This window comes from Giraffa tippelskirchi, chromosome 7 (genome assembly GCF_054371585.1).
Source record: "Giraffa tippelskirchi isolate mGirTip1 chromosome 7, T2T-mGirTip1v1.2.pri, whole genome shotgun sequence".
Classification (NCBI taxonomy): Eukaryota; Metazoa; Chordata; class Mammalia; order Artiodactyla; family Giraffidae; genus Giraffa; species Giraffa tippelskirchi.
The window spans coordinates 54,091,496-54,105,764 of NC_137281.1; the positions used below are offsets into that span (position 1 = coordinate 54,091,496).

A 14,269-nucleotide genomic window follows, 5' to 3' on the forward strand; every position below is an offset into this window, starting at 1 on the left:
TGTAATGGGCATGTATCCCACGGCTCTGAGACCACTGGAACCTTCTAAAGAGTCCTCAGATACCTTTTGCCCTAGCAAATATTTCCTTGGCTCCACTGCTTTCTGGCCTCATCCACCTCGCTTGTTGTAATCACCTTCCCTCATCTCAGGCAACCTCAGTTCTTTCTACGAACTCCAGACCTACAAGGTCAAAAGTTGAGACCTCTCTGGCCACAAATCTACTTGAGATTCTCCCCAGGACAACACACATTCTGCTGAAAGGCCACAGAAAGGAGTTAGCGTGTGCAGACAGCTTGGGGCCATTCCTTTCTGTGGTTTCATAGAGGTCCTTTGGCTGAAGTCCAGGGTAACTGTCCTGGTCCAATTTTGCAGTAAGCAGAAGGAGAAGGAAAGGTCTGGATAAAGCCAAGCAGAGCAAAGTTCTCACAAAGCCCTGATCTGCTCTAGAATGTCCAGGAAGAAAATTAACCTCTGTCGGCATCCGTTTTTGCATCCATAATTTGGGGAGGTAATTCCACCAACTACCCAGAATTAAAAAGACAAGAGCAGGTCATGCGTCTGAAATGCCAGGACTTGGCACATAGTGGGCACTCGATGCATGGCTCTCTCCTGCTCTGGCACCTCAGCATTTCCTAAGGCACCATCAGCAACAACACGAAGGCTCCTGACGGAGAGTTTTGCAAAGAGCAAAAAAGCGGTGCTCTGGCTTCAGCGTGAGATTCACTTGGGAGAGTTTCGCAGAGGGAGCTTTTGTTTTGGGGGAGCTGGATGGCTTCGAGGGTCATTCTCTGCGTAACCTCTGGGTCTCCAATACCATTCCCCTGTGCACGTTCGTTCTCCGAGGGCTTTCCCGTCCAAATCAGAAGTAACCCCAACCGGTTCTACCTCGAGGGTTACTCTGCAGGCAGGACGCCCAAGGTCAGATGAGGCCCACTACAGGCTCTCCTCTGGGACTCGGCACCTTCCACAGAGCAGGTGTTTCATGACTGCTGGGTAAATGAATGGGTGTGGCTCTGTGAATCCTGGCTGCCCCACGCGGTCTCCTCCTAGACTGTGGAGCAGGAATATCAACAGTCTGCGTTTCCAAGAGACAAGTGTCTCTAATAATAAATGAACCACAGGGGCAGCGACAGTCCTAACATTTCTGGAGCCCTCGGTCAAGGCCAGACACTGTGCCGTGTGCAGTACAGGGCCGTCTAACGCTGACACCCTACGGGCCCCGGCCAGCTGTCCCCTCCCATCCCAACAGGAACTTGGATGGAGGATGGGAAGAGATGGCTTGGAAACCCTGGGATGATGGATCCAGGATCCCAGCACCCAGGCTGCTCCATGTGCTATTTCTTCCGCTCAGTCTGCCCCTTCTCTGTTTTGTTGTAAAGCATAAGTAGCTCATTTCAGGCATCACCCTCTCTTAGAAATATCCCCCCAAACCTCCGGGTTTGGGGGATCTGTGTTTCCATACATGACCATGCACAACCTTTTAGAGACTCTGAGAACTGGAAGATCAAAAATGACAATTAACCCTGCAAGTAATTAGGAATGGCAACACTCTCAGGCTGGAAGTGAATGAGCAAAGTTCAGCTTTTCCCATGATAACAACTGATTTGCCATCAATGGAAAATAACGCTGTGGTTGGGGAGTGGGTGGGCGACCTGCTTTGCTGATACCCAGGGCCTGTGCCCTGACTGAGATTCGACTTGGCGCCAGCCCTGGGGCATTCAGGATGTGTTATTCTTGTCCTAAGCTCAGACTTCCTTGTCTGTCTGTCCACAGCTTGGAAACCTCTGGGAGGACAGGGCTCAGCGCTGAGATGAGGATGCTCAAGATGTGTCCATGGGATGAATGAATGTGCTCGCTTTCGAGGCCCTCTCCACCCGCTGGCGTGTCCCAGCCTACGAACGACTGTTCTCGCACGCTGGGGTCTCTCTCTGTCTGCGTCTCTCTCTGTCTGTCTCTGACTCTTTCTCCATCTCTGCCTTTGTCTTTTTCTCTCTGTCTCTCTATCTCTGTCTGGCTCTCTGTGTCTCTCTCAGAATGGTGCTAACAAGGAGGGAGAGGTGGAGGGTGGAAACCTGCCCTGTCAAAATTGTTTGGTCTGTTTCCATCTTTCCATCGGGCCCCACGTGAACACCCCATGAGCTCTCTGCCGCCATGTTAATGTCCCAGGCGATGCTATCTGGTGGCCCACATCTCATGCCAGAGGCAACACCCGCTCCCAGAGAATCCCAGCCCACGTCCCACCCTTCCAAGAGAGGCAGAGCCCATCTCCCTTGACGCCTGGGTGGCTGAGGCGGTTTTTTCTTGAACGCTGCACCTTGAGAACATTTTTATGTGCCTCTTGCCAAACCTGAAACTTGATGTTGGGATTGTTGGTGATCCTCCAAGAGGCTGAGGCTCCAGTTCAGGCACCAGAACACACCTGGCCACTCCCAAAAGCACTTATCCCAAGCGCCAGGAAGCTACACCTCGTCCTCGGGGTAGGAGCAGCTTGGGAGAATGGCCCAGAATCTTCCAGCATCACTTTCATTCTGTTATCTTGAAACAAACACATTAACCTGTGATGTGGCTACTGTATGTAGCCTCTATTGTGACTGAGTCGATTGACCCACCAGTGCAAACACATCATTAAATGAACATACACATAATATATTCGCTTATAATTGATGTGTTTGCACACTTTTCCCTATCTTTTGTCACTCGCCCTTTGTTTTAAATATCACTGACCGTCTGCCAACCATGCCGTTCCTGCATGCACTACTATTTGAGACATGGAGTGATTTAAAGAAGTCTATATAAATATCTCCTTCTGACACACCATTCGTTCCACCCAGATCCCTTTAAGGAGCCATATATTCCTACGGTTTAGATCATGTGAGTTACTTTTCCATGTATTGTCTTTTTCAATATGTACTTATTTGGGTTTATTTGGCTGCGCAGGGTCTCAGTCGTGGCACATGGAATCTTTAGTTGCGGTGTGTGAACGCTTGGTCTCAGCACGTGGGATCTGGCTCCCCGAGCAGGAATCGAACCTGGGGCCCCCTGCGTTGGGAGCACAGCCTTAGGCACTGGGCCACCAGGCAAGTCCCTGGATCATATATTTATTAATGAAAAAGGCACAGAGACAAAACTGGCTCGTCGTGTCCGTCCGCAGAGGGTAACTCGGGGCGGGGGGACGGTTTAAGAGGAGGCACGACTGAGACTATTTCTGATCTTCCATCAGGATATTCAGAGCCTGAGCCGGATGGTGAGGATGAGTGGGCAGTCAGGCGCCGAGCATGAAGGCAGAGCTCACTGTGGCCATGGGGCCGTGTTCTACGCAGGACCCCCATCCTCAAGGGCTCTGCAGAAGCTTCTGGAACATTCACCCGTGGAGATCACCGTGGGCGCACAAGGGGCCAGGGGAGGGGTGTTAGCAGCTTCTTTCCCCGGGTTCAGTTTTGTGTCCCTCTTGCACTCCACCTCCTCTCCCCACCCCCACTCCACCCCCGCCAAGTCCATCCTCTGCTTCTCTCTGCTCAGGTCTAGGCTCCAGGAGGCAGAGATGAACATGTGGGCAAGCTCCCCAAGCCCTCTGGCTTCCATGTGGGTCAGGCCTCTGAGTAACACTGGGTGGGGGGTGGGGGCTGTGCGTGCGCCTGTCTCCCTCCCCACCGGATCACTTGTGTCCTTGACTGAAGGTTACAGCTAGAGTCAGAGGCAGGCTGCCCTGTCAATCAGCCCTCTCCCTCTCCCACCTTCCTCCCTTCTCCTCTCTCCCTGTATCTCTCTCTCTGTCCCCATCTCTTTCTCTCTCTCCTCCCCCTTCTCCTCTGAGTCTTGGAATCACACGCCATTTCCAGGCAGCAGGAGGTGGTCCTGGCTCCCTGGGCTTGGAAGCCCCAGGAAGCTACACTTCCCCTTAAGACTTCGCTGTACCCTGTATTCCTGTGCCTTGTAAGCATTCCCTTTATTAAAATTCCTCTTGGTTCCCCAGGTCCACTCCTTCTTGCCAGGACCTAAGAGACACAAAGTTGTGGATCAGATAGAATCACATGGGTGTGCTTCTCCCAGATGCCGGGAGGTCCTCCCCCCGGAGCAGGGCCTCCTTTGTCGTACCTCACCAGGACCTTGTTGCCTTCCCCAGCCACCCCCACAAACTCTGGACCCCTGAATCGGAGCTGAGCTATGAGAAGGGGCAGAGCACAGACCCTATGGGTTACACGCATGCTTCCTCCTTGGGGTCCTCAGTCAAGGGGGATGACGTGACATTTCATCAAGATGAGGCGACTACCCAATCTTACTTCTCATCAGGCTCTTGAAGGCTGGGGAGGCTGTATGAAAACACCTTGAAAGTCGTCATGCGATAGCCCAGTGTACGTGCTCTCATCTGGTTGGTGTAACGGTAGCCTCCCAACTAGGCGAGGGGTCTTGGGTCAGGAAATGTGGCTTTTGTATAGCTCGTTGTCTCTCTGCAGGGTTTTCGCCGGTGCCGTCCATGCACCCAAGAGCAAATGATGACTGCTCTGCAGCGACTATTCAGCTTGTGATTTTTGAAAGAAGGCAAGACAGTGTTCTGGGACTACAGAGAGAAAGGCAAAGAGTGCCTACCCACGTCTAAACGCTTAAAAGTAGAGGCAGTTACTTTGCACAATTCTAGAATTATATTACAAATTCTGTACAAATCATATTTAAATGATAGTCCTAAAATAAATGACTCTGAAGGGAATATATCAGGTAGTGTAGGTTGACTGCTTTAGCTCCTTCAATTTTATCTGTTTCTGCTATAGAAGCTGATCATGCAAAAAAAAAAAAAAAAGTCACTTTGCTCAGTCAGTACTCTTGTAGCTAGGAATGGCTTTGTGACTCATTTCTCATAAATAAGTTATAAACATTCCAATGGTACCATCAATTTCCCTTTTGTTTTTACCATCTTGGAATGCAAACATGTTGGCTGGAACTTCAGCAGCAACCTTGGGAAGAGGAGGTGATAGCAAGGAGGGAAAGATGAGAATCGCAGAGACAGTGAGGTGGTGACCTTAAAAACTATAAGCCACTGAACTACTGCTATCAATCAACTACCTCCAGAATTGTTTGTGTATTTGTATGTGTGTATGTGAGAGAGAACATTAACCCTTCTTTATTGTTGTTTAGTAGCTCAGTTGGGACCAACTCTTGTGATCCCATGGACTGTAGCCCCCCAGGCTCCCCTGTCCACGGGATCTCCCAGAATACTGGAGCAGGTTGCCATTTCCTTCTCCAGGGGATCTTCCTGACCCAGGGATCAAACTCAAGTCTCCTGCATTGGCAGGCAGATTCTTTACTGATGAGCCACCAGGGAAGCCTAAATCCCCATTAATTAATTATTATGTTTCTTGTAGCCAAAGATATCCCTGTCTCGTACAGTCAATAATGTGTTGATAATATAAAATCACTTCTCTTTCTCCAACACCTCATTGGCTTTTCACATTGAAATCTACGTAGGACAGTTTTCTAAATGAGAGGGCTCACTCAGGATTAAGTCAAGCCTGTTTGACCCCCCCACCCTGCCTAATGCTCATGACCCCCTTTCACCCTCTTCTTAGCAGCTCCCGAGCCCCTTGAGAGCAGATGCCACATGACATTTACATCCCTAGCAATCAACACCGCAGTTTTCATGTAACTGGCATTGGATTAAAGATGGGCCCTGAAGAAAGAAAATAAGCTTCATGAAGTCCAAAGAGGGTGGTACAGTAACTACCACTTATTGAGGAACTAATACATGCAAAACATTTTCCAGTCCTCATTTCAGACACATCATAAAGTATTTGTAGCCCCATTTTACAGATGAAAATCCTGACCCTCAAAGAGTTTGCATAGTTTGGCCAGGATCCTGAAGCTTGTAAATGACACAGAGAAAATGTGAACCCCCAGCTCCGCCATAGACGTGTTCCCTGTGAGACAAACAGTTCAGAGCATGGAAATCACCGCGGGGACTTTGTTTTTCTCACCTCAGCATCTGAAGACACCAGCAGACTTAGCCAGGTGCTGACCTGCCTTGACGCAGGCTCTGCGTGAAACCTTCAAAGGGTCTAGAATTCAATCCCCGGCAGGTTCCGAGGAGGACGGTCTGGGGCTTTGGAGAAAGCAGCCTTTTCCACCGTCTCATTTGCATGCTGGATGTCTACTGAAAGTTGCTATGGTGATCCGTTTGACCAGAAGTTTCCGCTGAATCATCCCAACACATATATGAAAACAGAGATGTGGTTTGGGGACCCAGGGCCCAGCAGCCAGGGGAGACGCTTCCATCTTTCACTTGTGACTCACTCGTGGCCGTGCGTAGGCCCAGCTGGCAGGGAGGCGAGACCTCTGGGGCAGGTGTCACTCCCCGGAGAGGTTTTGCACGGCAGGGCGCACACAGTCCCCTCTGGGGACCCAAAGAGTGGAGCAGGAAAGGAGGAACAGCACCCGAGCGATGCCCTGTTCCCCCGGCTCATTCCGGGGCTCAGGTCTTCTGGGCAGACATCTCGGTTTGGAGACACCCCACCACCACCACCACCACCGCAACAGCCAAGGCTGAAATGGGTGCCTGGGTTCAGGTGGTCCATCTGGGAGCCGACCTGAAAAGGCAGGAGGGAAGGGGGCTCTGAACCAGCGGGGAGGAAGGACTTTACCTGTGTGCTGCGGGCGCTGCTGTGGGCGGTGACCTGCTTCAGGACCTGTTTCTAGGGTAGTTGGCAAAGGGACACAGTGCCGATGGAGCGTGGGGCTGGGAGCAGACAGGCCTCTGTTCAGGTCTCCTCTCTGCTCAGGGCAATCCTGGTCACCGGCCTTGGCAAATGTCTGAACTCTGACCTTGATTTCCCCATGCGCAGAAATGTAGAAAAGAGTACCTCGTTCAACCTAAAAAAAAAAAAAAATCACATCCACCGTGGAGCCTGGTGCAGAGTGCAGCATGCAGCGTACCCTCAGTCAGCTTCGTCCTCTCCTTCTTTTGTTCACCAAAGAGATTCAGCTAAGTGATCCTGCTGTTCTTGAGCTGTGAACCAGGCGTAGGAGCTTATGGACACATAGTTACCTGGAAAAGTGTACGGACAGAGATTTAAGCATAGCTCTCAAAAAATGCCCTATATTTTGAAGTAAAGGTTATTTGGCATTTGATCTTCGTTTGAATTATGTCCTGTGTAATTACATGAACATGGATATCTTTGTAAAAAATGTAGATCCATAAAGAGAGAGTTGCCCAGTTAATCCTTTTGTTTACTTATTTATTTATTTTTTATTTGGAGACACTTGAGGGCTGTTCCTGGTTGGGCTGCAGGGGACCATGTGCAACAAGTATGTGGAGGAGTCATCAAAGGAAACGATCCAGGGCAGGCTTTTGGCGTGCATTTATTTTTTTTTAATTAATTTATTTTTTAATTAAAGGGTAATTGCTTTGCAGAATTTTGCTTTCGGTCAAACATCAACATGAATCAGCCTTAGGTATACATATGCCCCCTCCCTCTTGAACCAGGAGAGATGCTGTCATTCAAATGGATGTTGATGTTTAAAAATGATGTTGCACATTATGTTAGTGACACATTACATTTCTGTGTGGGGAGACAGATACGAGTTTTGTAGAAAATACTTTGTCACCCCAAAATATGTATACCTATTAGCCGAGATATTAGTCAGGGTTCTTCAGAGAAAGAGACCCCATAGAGTAGGTGTATATATCTTATTGGATACCTATCGGTCTCTCCAATAATCTGCAAGCTGGAGACCCAGGAAAACAGAGGTATCATTCAGTCTGAGCACCCCAGGAACCAACTGTGTAGATCCCAGTCTGGAGGGAGAGGTGAGGAGAGATACCCCAGCTCAGAAAAGCAACAGGTTAGGGGGGAGGTGAATTCCACCTTCCTCTGCCTTTTCTACTCAGCCCCTCAACAGATCCCCCCAGTGCCCACCCACACTGGGAAGGCATCTACTTTACTGGGTCCACAGATTCAAATGCCAATAAGCTCCTCCAGAAACATTCTCACACCCCCTGAAATAATGTTTCCTCTAGGTAAGCTCGGGTCACTCAAGCTGACACATGAAATTAACCATCACAGCCCGGTAACTCATTTTTTCTCTTTTGTGGAGATGATCAGATATTCAGACATTATGGACAAAGGTAGAGATCAAAGCTGTATGTATATTACAAAAAAAAAAATTACAAAGTATTTTAAAGTTCCTCAGTAAAGGAAGGAAGGAGAAGGCAATGGCACCCCACTCCAGTACTCTTGCCTGGGAAACCCCATGGACGGAGGAGCCTGGTAGGCTGCAGCCCATGGGGTCACGAAGAGTCGGACATGACTGAGCGACTTCACTTTCACTTTCATGCGTTGGAGAAGGAAATGGCAACCCACTCCAGTATTCTTGCCTGGAGAATCCCAGGGACGGAGGAGCCTGGTGGGCTGCCGTCTATGGGGTCGCACAGAGTCGGACACGACTGACGCGACTTAGCAGCAGCAGCAGCAGCAATAAAGGAAGTAAATAAATTCTTTCTTGACCACATGATTAAGTGTTAAGTGGCTGATTGAGATATAGTCTCAAAGCTACTCAGTGACCAGGCCAATCCTGCCCTTTCATCTTACACCTGCTTACTTGTGTATACATTTTGTATGTTCATTACCCACAAAAATAACTTAGAGGAAAACCCTGCTAACAACCACTGTTTCTAAGTGGTTCTCTTCCCTTTATTCTTTCTCCTTTTTTGTACTTTCTGACGTTTCTGTAAGGAGCAGAAAACACTGTCACAATCAAAAACAGAAACGATGACTATGATTTCTAAAGATGCTCAAGAGGTCAAGCCTCAGAGCCCGGCTCCTTGTGCTTCAGCTTCATCTTTCTCCAGAACACAGCTGGTCTGCTCTGGAAGGGAAGGGTCAGGTGAGCCACGGAGCACACAGGCCAGGGCAAAGCACTTGGATGTGTGACCTCTGACTCCCAGGACCCCAGCCAGGCGGCTGTGGCCAGCAGGGACTGCGACAGCCTTGAACAACAGCTGTCAGTGGTCGGCGTGGGGGTTGGTTCCTCTCCCCAGGACTCGGGGTTGTGCCCCGTCACAGAGCCTGCTGCCACTTTGGACCTTTGGGGTGCATGGAAGAGGCTGAAAACTAAAAGCTGCCGCATCCTGACCTCACTGCCGTCTCCATTTTCTCTCCTTTGCTGGCACCTCCATTCCTACCTGCTCCCCTCTTCCCTGCTGCCCCCACCTCTGTGCCATCCAGCTCCAGACCCACCAGGCTACTTCTGCTCACACCAAAGGGCTATCCTTCCAACCCCTGGGGTCCTTCACTGCCAGTGCCAGAGGGTCACACAGAGAGGATGACCCCTCGTCCACCCACCGTGGACCTTTGTGAGGCCTGTTGAATGGACAGGTCGAGAAACCTCGGAAATATAGTCAGCAGATCATGAGGTTTGAGTCTCTCCCTCCCACCCTCACCATAATCTGTGTGGGCTTAACTCCTCTGAACACCAGTGTCTTCACCTGTAAGCAAGAGAGAACGATATTCAGCTTGGCAGCTCATCGTGAGGCTGAAACAAGTCCATCAGCCACGGTAACCTGAGCGCTGCACAGCGAAGACGGCGGGCTTTGCGGCTGGAGACGGCGCCCACCAGTGACCCCACGGTTCTGCTGGTCTGGAGTCCTAGTGGGCTCAGCTGTGCAGGGGCTCGTCCAAGGCCAAAGTCAGGGTGCCGAGCACTTCATTGGAGGTCCTGGGAAAGAATCTGCTTTCAAGCTCGCTCAACTTGTTGGCAGAATGAATTTCTCTGTAGCGGTGGGAATGAGGTCCGACTGTCGGGGGGAACCACGATCCGCGGCTGGGGAGCACCCACCTTCCTTATCACACCCCCTCCCCCACCCCAGTGGTATCTTCAGATCAATGACAGCAGGTCAAATCCTTCTTGGGCATTGCATCTGTCCAACTTCACCTCCTGCTTCTGGCTGGAGAAAACCCTCTGCTTTCAAAAGACTCCTGGAGGTTAGAGACAACGGTGCATGTAGATTGCTTAGAACAGTGCCTGGTGTTTAGATCAGGGTTGACTTTAGGACACATACAGCACAGGCTACCTGGGAGGTTCAAAATCAGCTTTAATGGAAGAAGCAAGCACGTGAACAAATGCAGGAGTGAATGAGTAAATGAGGAGAAAAAAATCAGCGATGAAGTGAGTTCCTATTTTGGAGGGCAGAGACAAGCAGCAAGGGACATCTCTAGCAGCGAGGGGCCATCCTGATATGAATTCCATCCATCCACGAGAAGTGAGGATTCAATTAATACAGCTACTAAATAAGGTTTCATCCTTCAGTGTCAGAGTACCTGGGGTGCGTCATCTGAGCCCGGCTTCTCTGCTCAGCTCCGAGGCCCCAGGAAGTCTTACTGGCAATTACAGCCAAAGGAGAGGAATTCTGTCTCTAAGCACTTTCCCCTTCAGCTTCAAATTGCTCTTGGGATCTTGATGTTTCTCCAGCATGGGCTCTGCGCTCTGCACCTAACTCCCTTCCCCCTGCAGGCAAGGCAAGGAGATGGACTCTGGCTGGAGGGAGTTTGGTGGTTCGACCCTTAAAGTCTCAGCCCTTTGTCGTGTTAGCAGTCCTCTGAGCGAAACAACTCAGGCACCAGAGAGAAACAAAACAAAGATGAAGCCTGGCGTCTGATGGGAAGCAGCATGCCTGATAAACTTCCAAGAACCCCTGGCTTCCAGACCTCCTCCAAAGGCCTTTTATAACTTCCTGAAAATGCTTTTGCATTGGGTTTTTAATTAAACATTTAATATGCATCATGCAAATTTATTGATTCTGCCAGGGGGAAAAAGACGAATCTTGTTATTTGGTCATCTCCAGCTAAGAAGACTCATATTTTCCCGGGGGTTACTAATGGAGCCCCTGGTTGCATCCAAGTTTGAACAGTACTGCAGGAGCAGGGAGCATCCTGGGCAAAGTCACTGGCTTGGAGCAGTCATGTTCATTTCAGCTTCTCAGACTCAGTCCTAAGACTGAGGATGCAGGGAGGTATAAGCTGTTGAACATGAACATGAGCACTTAAAATGGACCCCTTTGTCACAGGGTCTCTTTCTGTTGTTCATCTCTTGCCCCCTCCTGTGACTCTGAAGTTCTGATCTCTGAAAAGGATGATCGAGACTGCCCAGAAAAGCACTTTGAGGAAATGGCTCAAGGGACTCCTGCCTACCTGATCTGATCCAGGAGGGTTAGGATCCCACCAAGTTGGTATTTATGGACCAAAATTCTGAAAGAATGAGGAATCCGGCATATCAAAGATTCTCATTTACTGTGGATCAATTCCAGACTCTTATGATTTTCAACCTTGTTCACATTTCTTCTAAAACTCACAGAAGGTCTCATTTCTTGCCTTATTAAAGGGGAATTGGGACGTCCCTAGTGGTCCAGTGGCTGAGATTCCACACTCCCAATACAGGAGGCCCGAGTTTGATCCTTGATAGGGAACTAGATCCCAAGTTTGATCCTTGAGAGGGAACTAGATCCCATATGCCGCAGCTAAGAGTTCACATGCTGCACCTAAAAATCCTAAATAAGTATTTAATTTTTTTTTTTTTTAAGGAGGGGAATTGAGTAGAATTCTATCTGGTAAGTGGGGGTTGGGAAAGGCCCTTGACTAGTCTCAGCTCCAACATTCATTGAACAAGATAAGAGCAATAGAGCAGTGGTTCTCTACTGGACGATTCTGTGCCCTGCAGGACTTTGGCAATGGCCAGAGGTGTTTTGGGTCGTTACAGCTGGGACGTTTGGGGGCCAGGGGTTGCCACTGGTATCCAGTGCATGGAAGCTAGGAATCCAGAAATGCCCCACATCAATGCACAGGATAACCTCCTCCACCAAGAATTACCCAACCCCAAATATCCACAGTGCTGAGGTCAAGAAGGCTTGATCCAGAGGTTAATAGAAAGGTCTGTAATACAGGTTGATATATTAGATGGTCACCTAGAAGGAGGAGAGGTTTAAAGCAAACAAACAAGAGAAAGCCTTTGATACAAGAATCCAGTGGGGAGTCTGCCATCAACCACCTGCGTGGCCTTGAGCAAGTTAATATATTAAATATACTGAATTCAATTTATTTACTCATTCATTTGGCTGGCTTTGTGAAGAATGGCATGTTCTAATCTAAGCAGAGAAAGCAAAATAAATGGTATGAGAGTGAACTAAGTCAGAAAGAGAAAAACAAGTATCATCTATTAACACATATATATGGAATCTAGAAAAATGGTACTGATGAACATATTTGCAGGGCAGGAATAGAGATGCAGATATAGAGAACAGATTTTTGGACATAGCTGGGGGGAAGGAGAGGGTGTGATGAATGGAGAGTGTAGCATTAGAGCATATGTATTACCATATGTGAAATAGCTATGGGAAGTTGCTCTATGCACAGGGAGCTCATCTCAGCACTCTTTGACAACCTAGGGGGGTGGGATGGGGGCGGTGGGAGGGAGGTTCAAAGAGGAGGGGATGTATGTATACTTACAGCTGATTCACATGGTATGGCAGAAGCCAGCACAATATTTTAAAGCAGTTATCCCCTAACTAAAAATAAATTTAAAAAAATAAACAAATGGTATCTGTGGAGGCTCAAGGCAGGAAAGAGCTGGTGACCAAGGAAGGCCACAGTGACTGGAGAATAATCAATGGGGAGAGAAGGGGAGGAAGATCAGGGAAGACACCTCTGAACCTTCTGGACCAAAGCTGTGCTTTTTTCCGAGTGTAATGAATGCTCCAGCAGTGAGAGCCATGCCCCAGCTGATGCTTTAACATCAGCTGACTGGACAGGACTCCATCCCTCTGGCTTCCTATACAGTCTCTAAAGGTGTCTGTTGGGCGAGAGACTCTGCTTCCTACTGCTGGGGTGAGGAGACCTGAGCAGAGGGAGGGGACAACACTGGGACTAAAGAGACCATTCATGAGGCCACAGTGTGGTCCCAGAAAAGGACATGCAGAAAACAGAAAATAGTGGGGCCATTCCTCAAACATCATGTTCTTGTATGACCCAGTAATTCCACTCCCAGGTATTGACCAAAAAGAAATGAAAACATATGTCCATCCAACACCTGGTACACAGCAGTTGTTCATAGCAATATTATTTGCAATAACCAAAGGGTAGAAACAACCCAGGCGTCCATCAGCTAATGGGTAGATCAGCAGAACATGGTGTATGATGGAATATTACTCAGCTATGAAAATGAAAAGGAATGAAGTATACACACACATGCTACAACTCAGATGAACTTTGAAAGCATTAAGCTAAGTAAAAGAAGTAAGACACAGAGAACCACATTTTGTATGACTGTTTATATGAAATGTCCAGAACTGGCAAATCTATAGAGACAGAAAGTGGATTGGTGATCACTGGGAAGAAGGAGAATTAGGAAGTGATGAATGACTGGATTAGGGGGAGGTGATGAAAATGCTCTGGAATTAGAAAAGGGTGAAGGGTTGTGCAACCTTGTGCATATATTAAAAAAAAAAAAAACACCTGAATTGTGTGCTATACTTTAAATGTATGGTATCTGAATTTTATCTCAATAGAGCTTCTTTTTTTTTTTTAATGTGGTGAGTGCACAAAGATGAATGGGGATGGACCCAAGGTGGGGTCCACGGACTTTGGTTCCTGATGACATTTGAGGGGAGGGAAGCCAACACCAGAGGCTGTCTGCCTGGTTTCCCACTTGATGCTGCTGCTCTGAGCTCTTCCTTATGCATGTTCACACTCAGTACCTACCTAATGGTTCTCCCCCACATATACCCCTTTCTTCTTATTGGAGTGTGAGCTGGGGTGGAGGGACACTTTGAGGAAGGGCCTTTGCTTTTTTTAGATGAATCAGAAAACCTTCTTGGTGACCTCTTCACTCATGGCTGCTGGAAGAACTTGACCTTTGACCTCAGGGATGCTGGGGGAACAGGCTCGGGACAACAGAGTATCACAAACACAGCGGGTTTTTCATGGGAAGGATGTGGTCCATTCTGATTGCAGATGGCTTTCCCCACTTAGCCGCCAACCTACAGCGAGAGAATGATGGGTCTTCCTTTACTTAGAAACTTATCTTAGCTTTTCGTGCACAAGTTAAGTGTCATTTCTGGTAAAGTCAGAAAGAGAACATTCTTTTGTGCTGATGAGAAATGAAGATAGAATTAAAAAAAAAAAAAAGACCCAGGAACACATAATTCATTAACATTAGGCATCGAGTTCTCATGTCATTTGGGGAGGAAGGGTGCGTTTTAATCTGGTTTGAATTATGCTGACAGATAATGAAT

At 48.4% G+C, this 14,269-nt stretch overlaps 1 long non-coding RNA gene across 1 annotated transcript; it reads left to right on the plus strand.

Moving 5' to 3' along the window:
* Window positions 1-213: 213 nt before the first annotated feature.
* LOC145514884 (uncharacterized) lies at window positions 214-6,833 on the plus strand. Its single transcript, XR_014060538.1, has 5 exons — window positions 214-3,077; window positions 3,221-3,379; window positions 4,291-4,352; window positions 4,455-4,539; window positions 5,562-6,833. It is a non-coding gene; the product is annotated as an uncharacterized LOC145514884 (long non-coding RNA).
* Window positions 6,834-14,269: the final 7,436 nt, after the last annotated feature.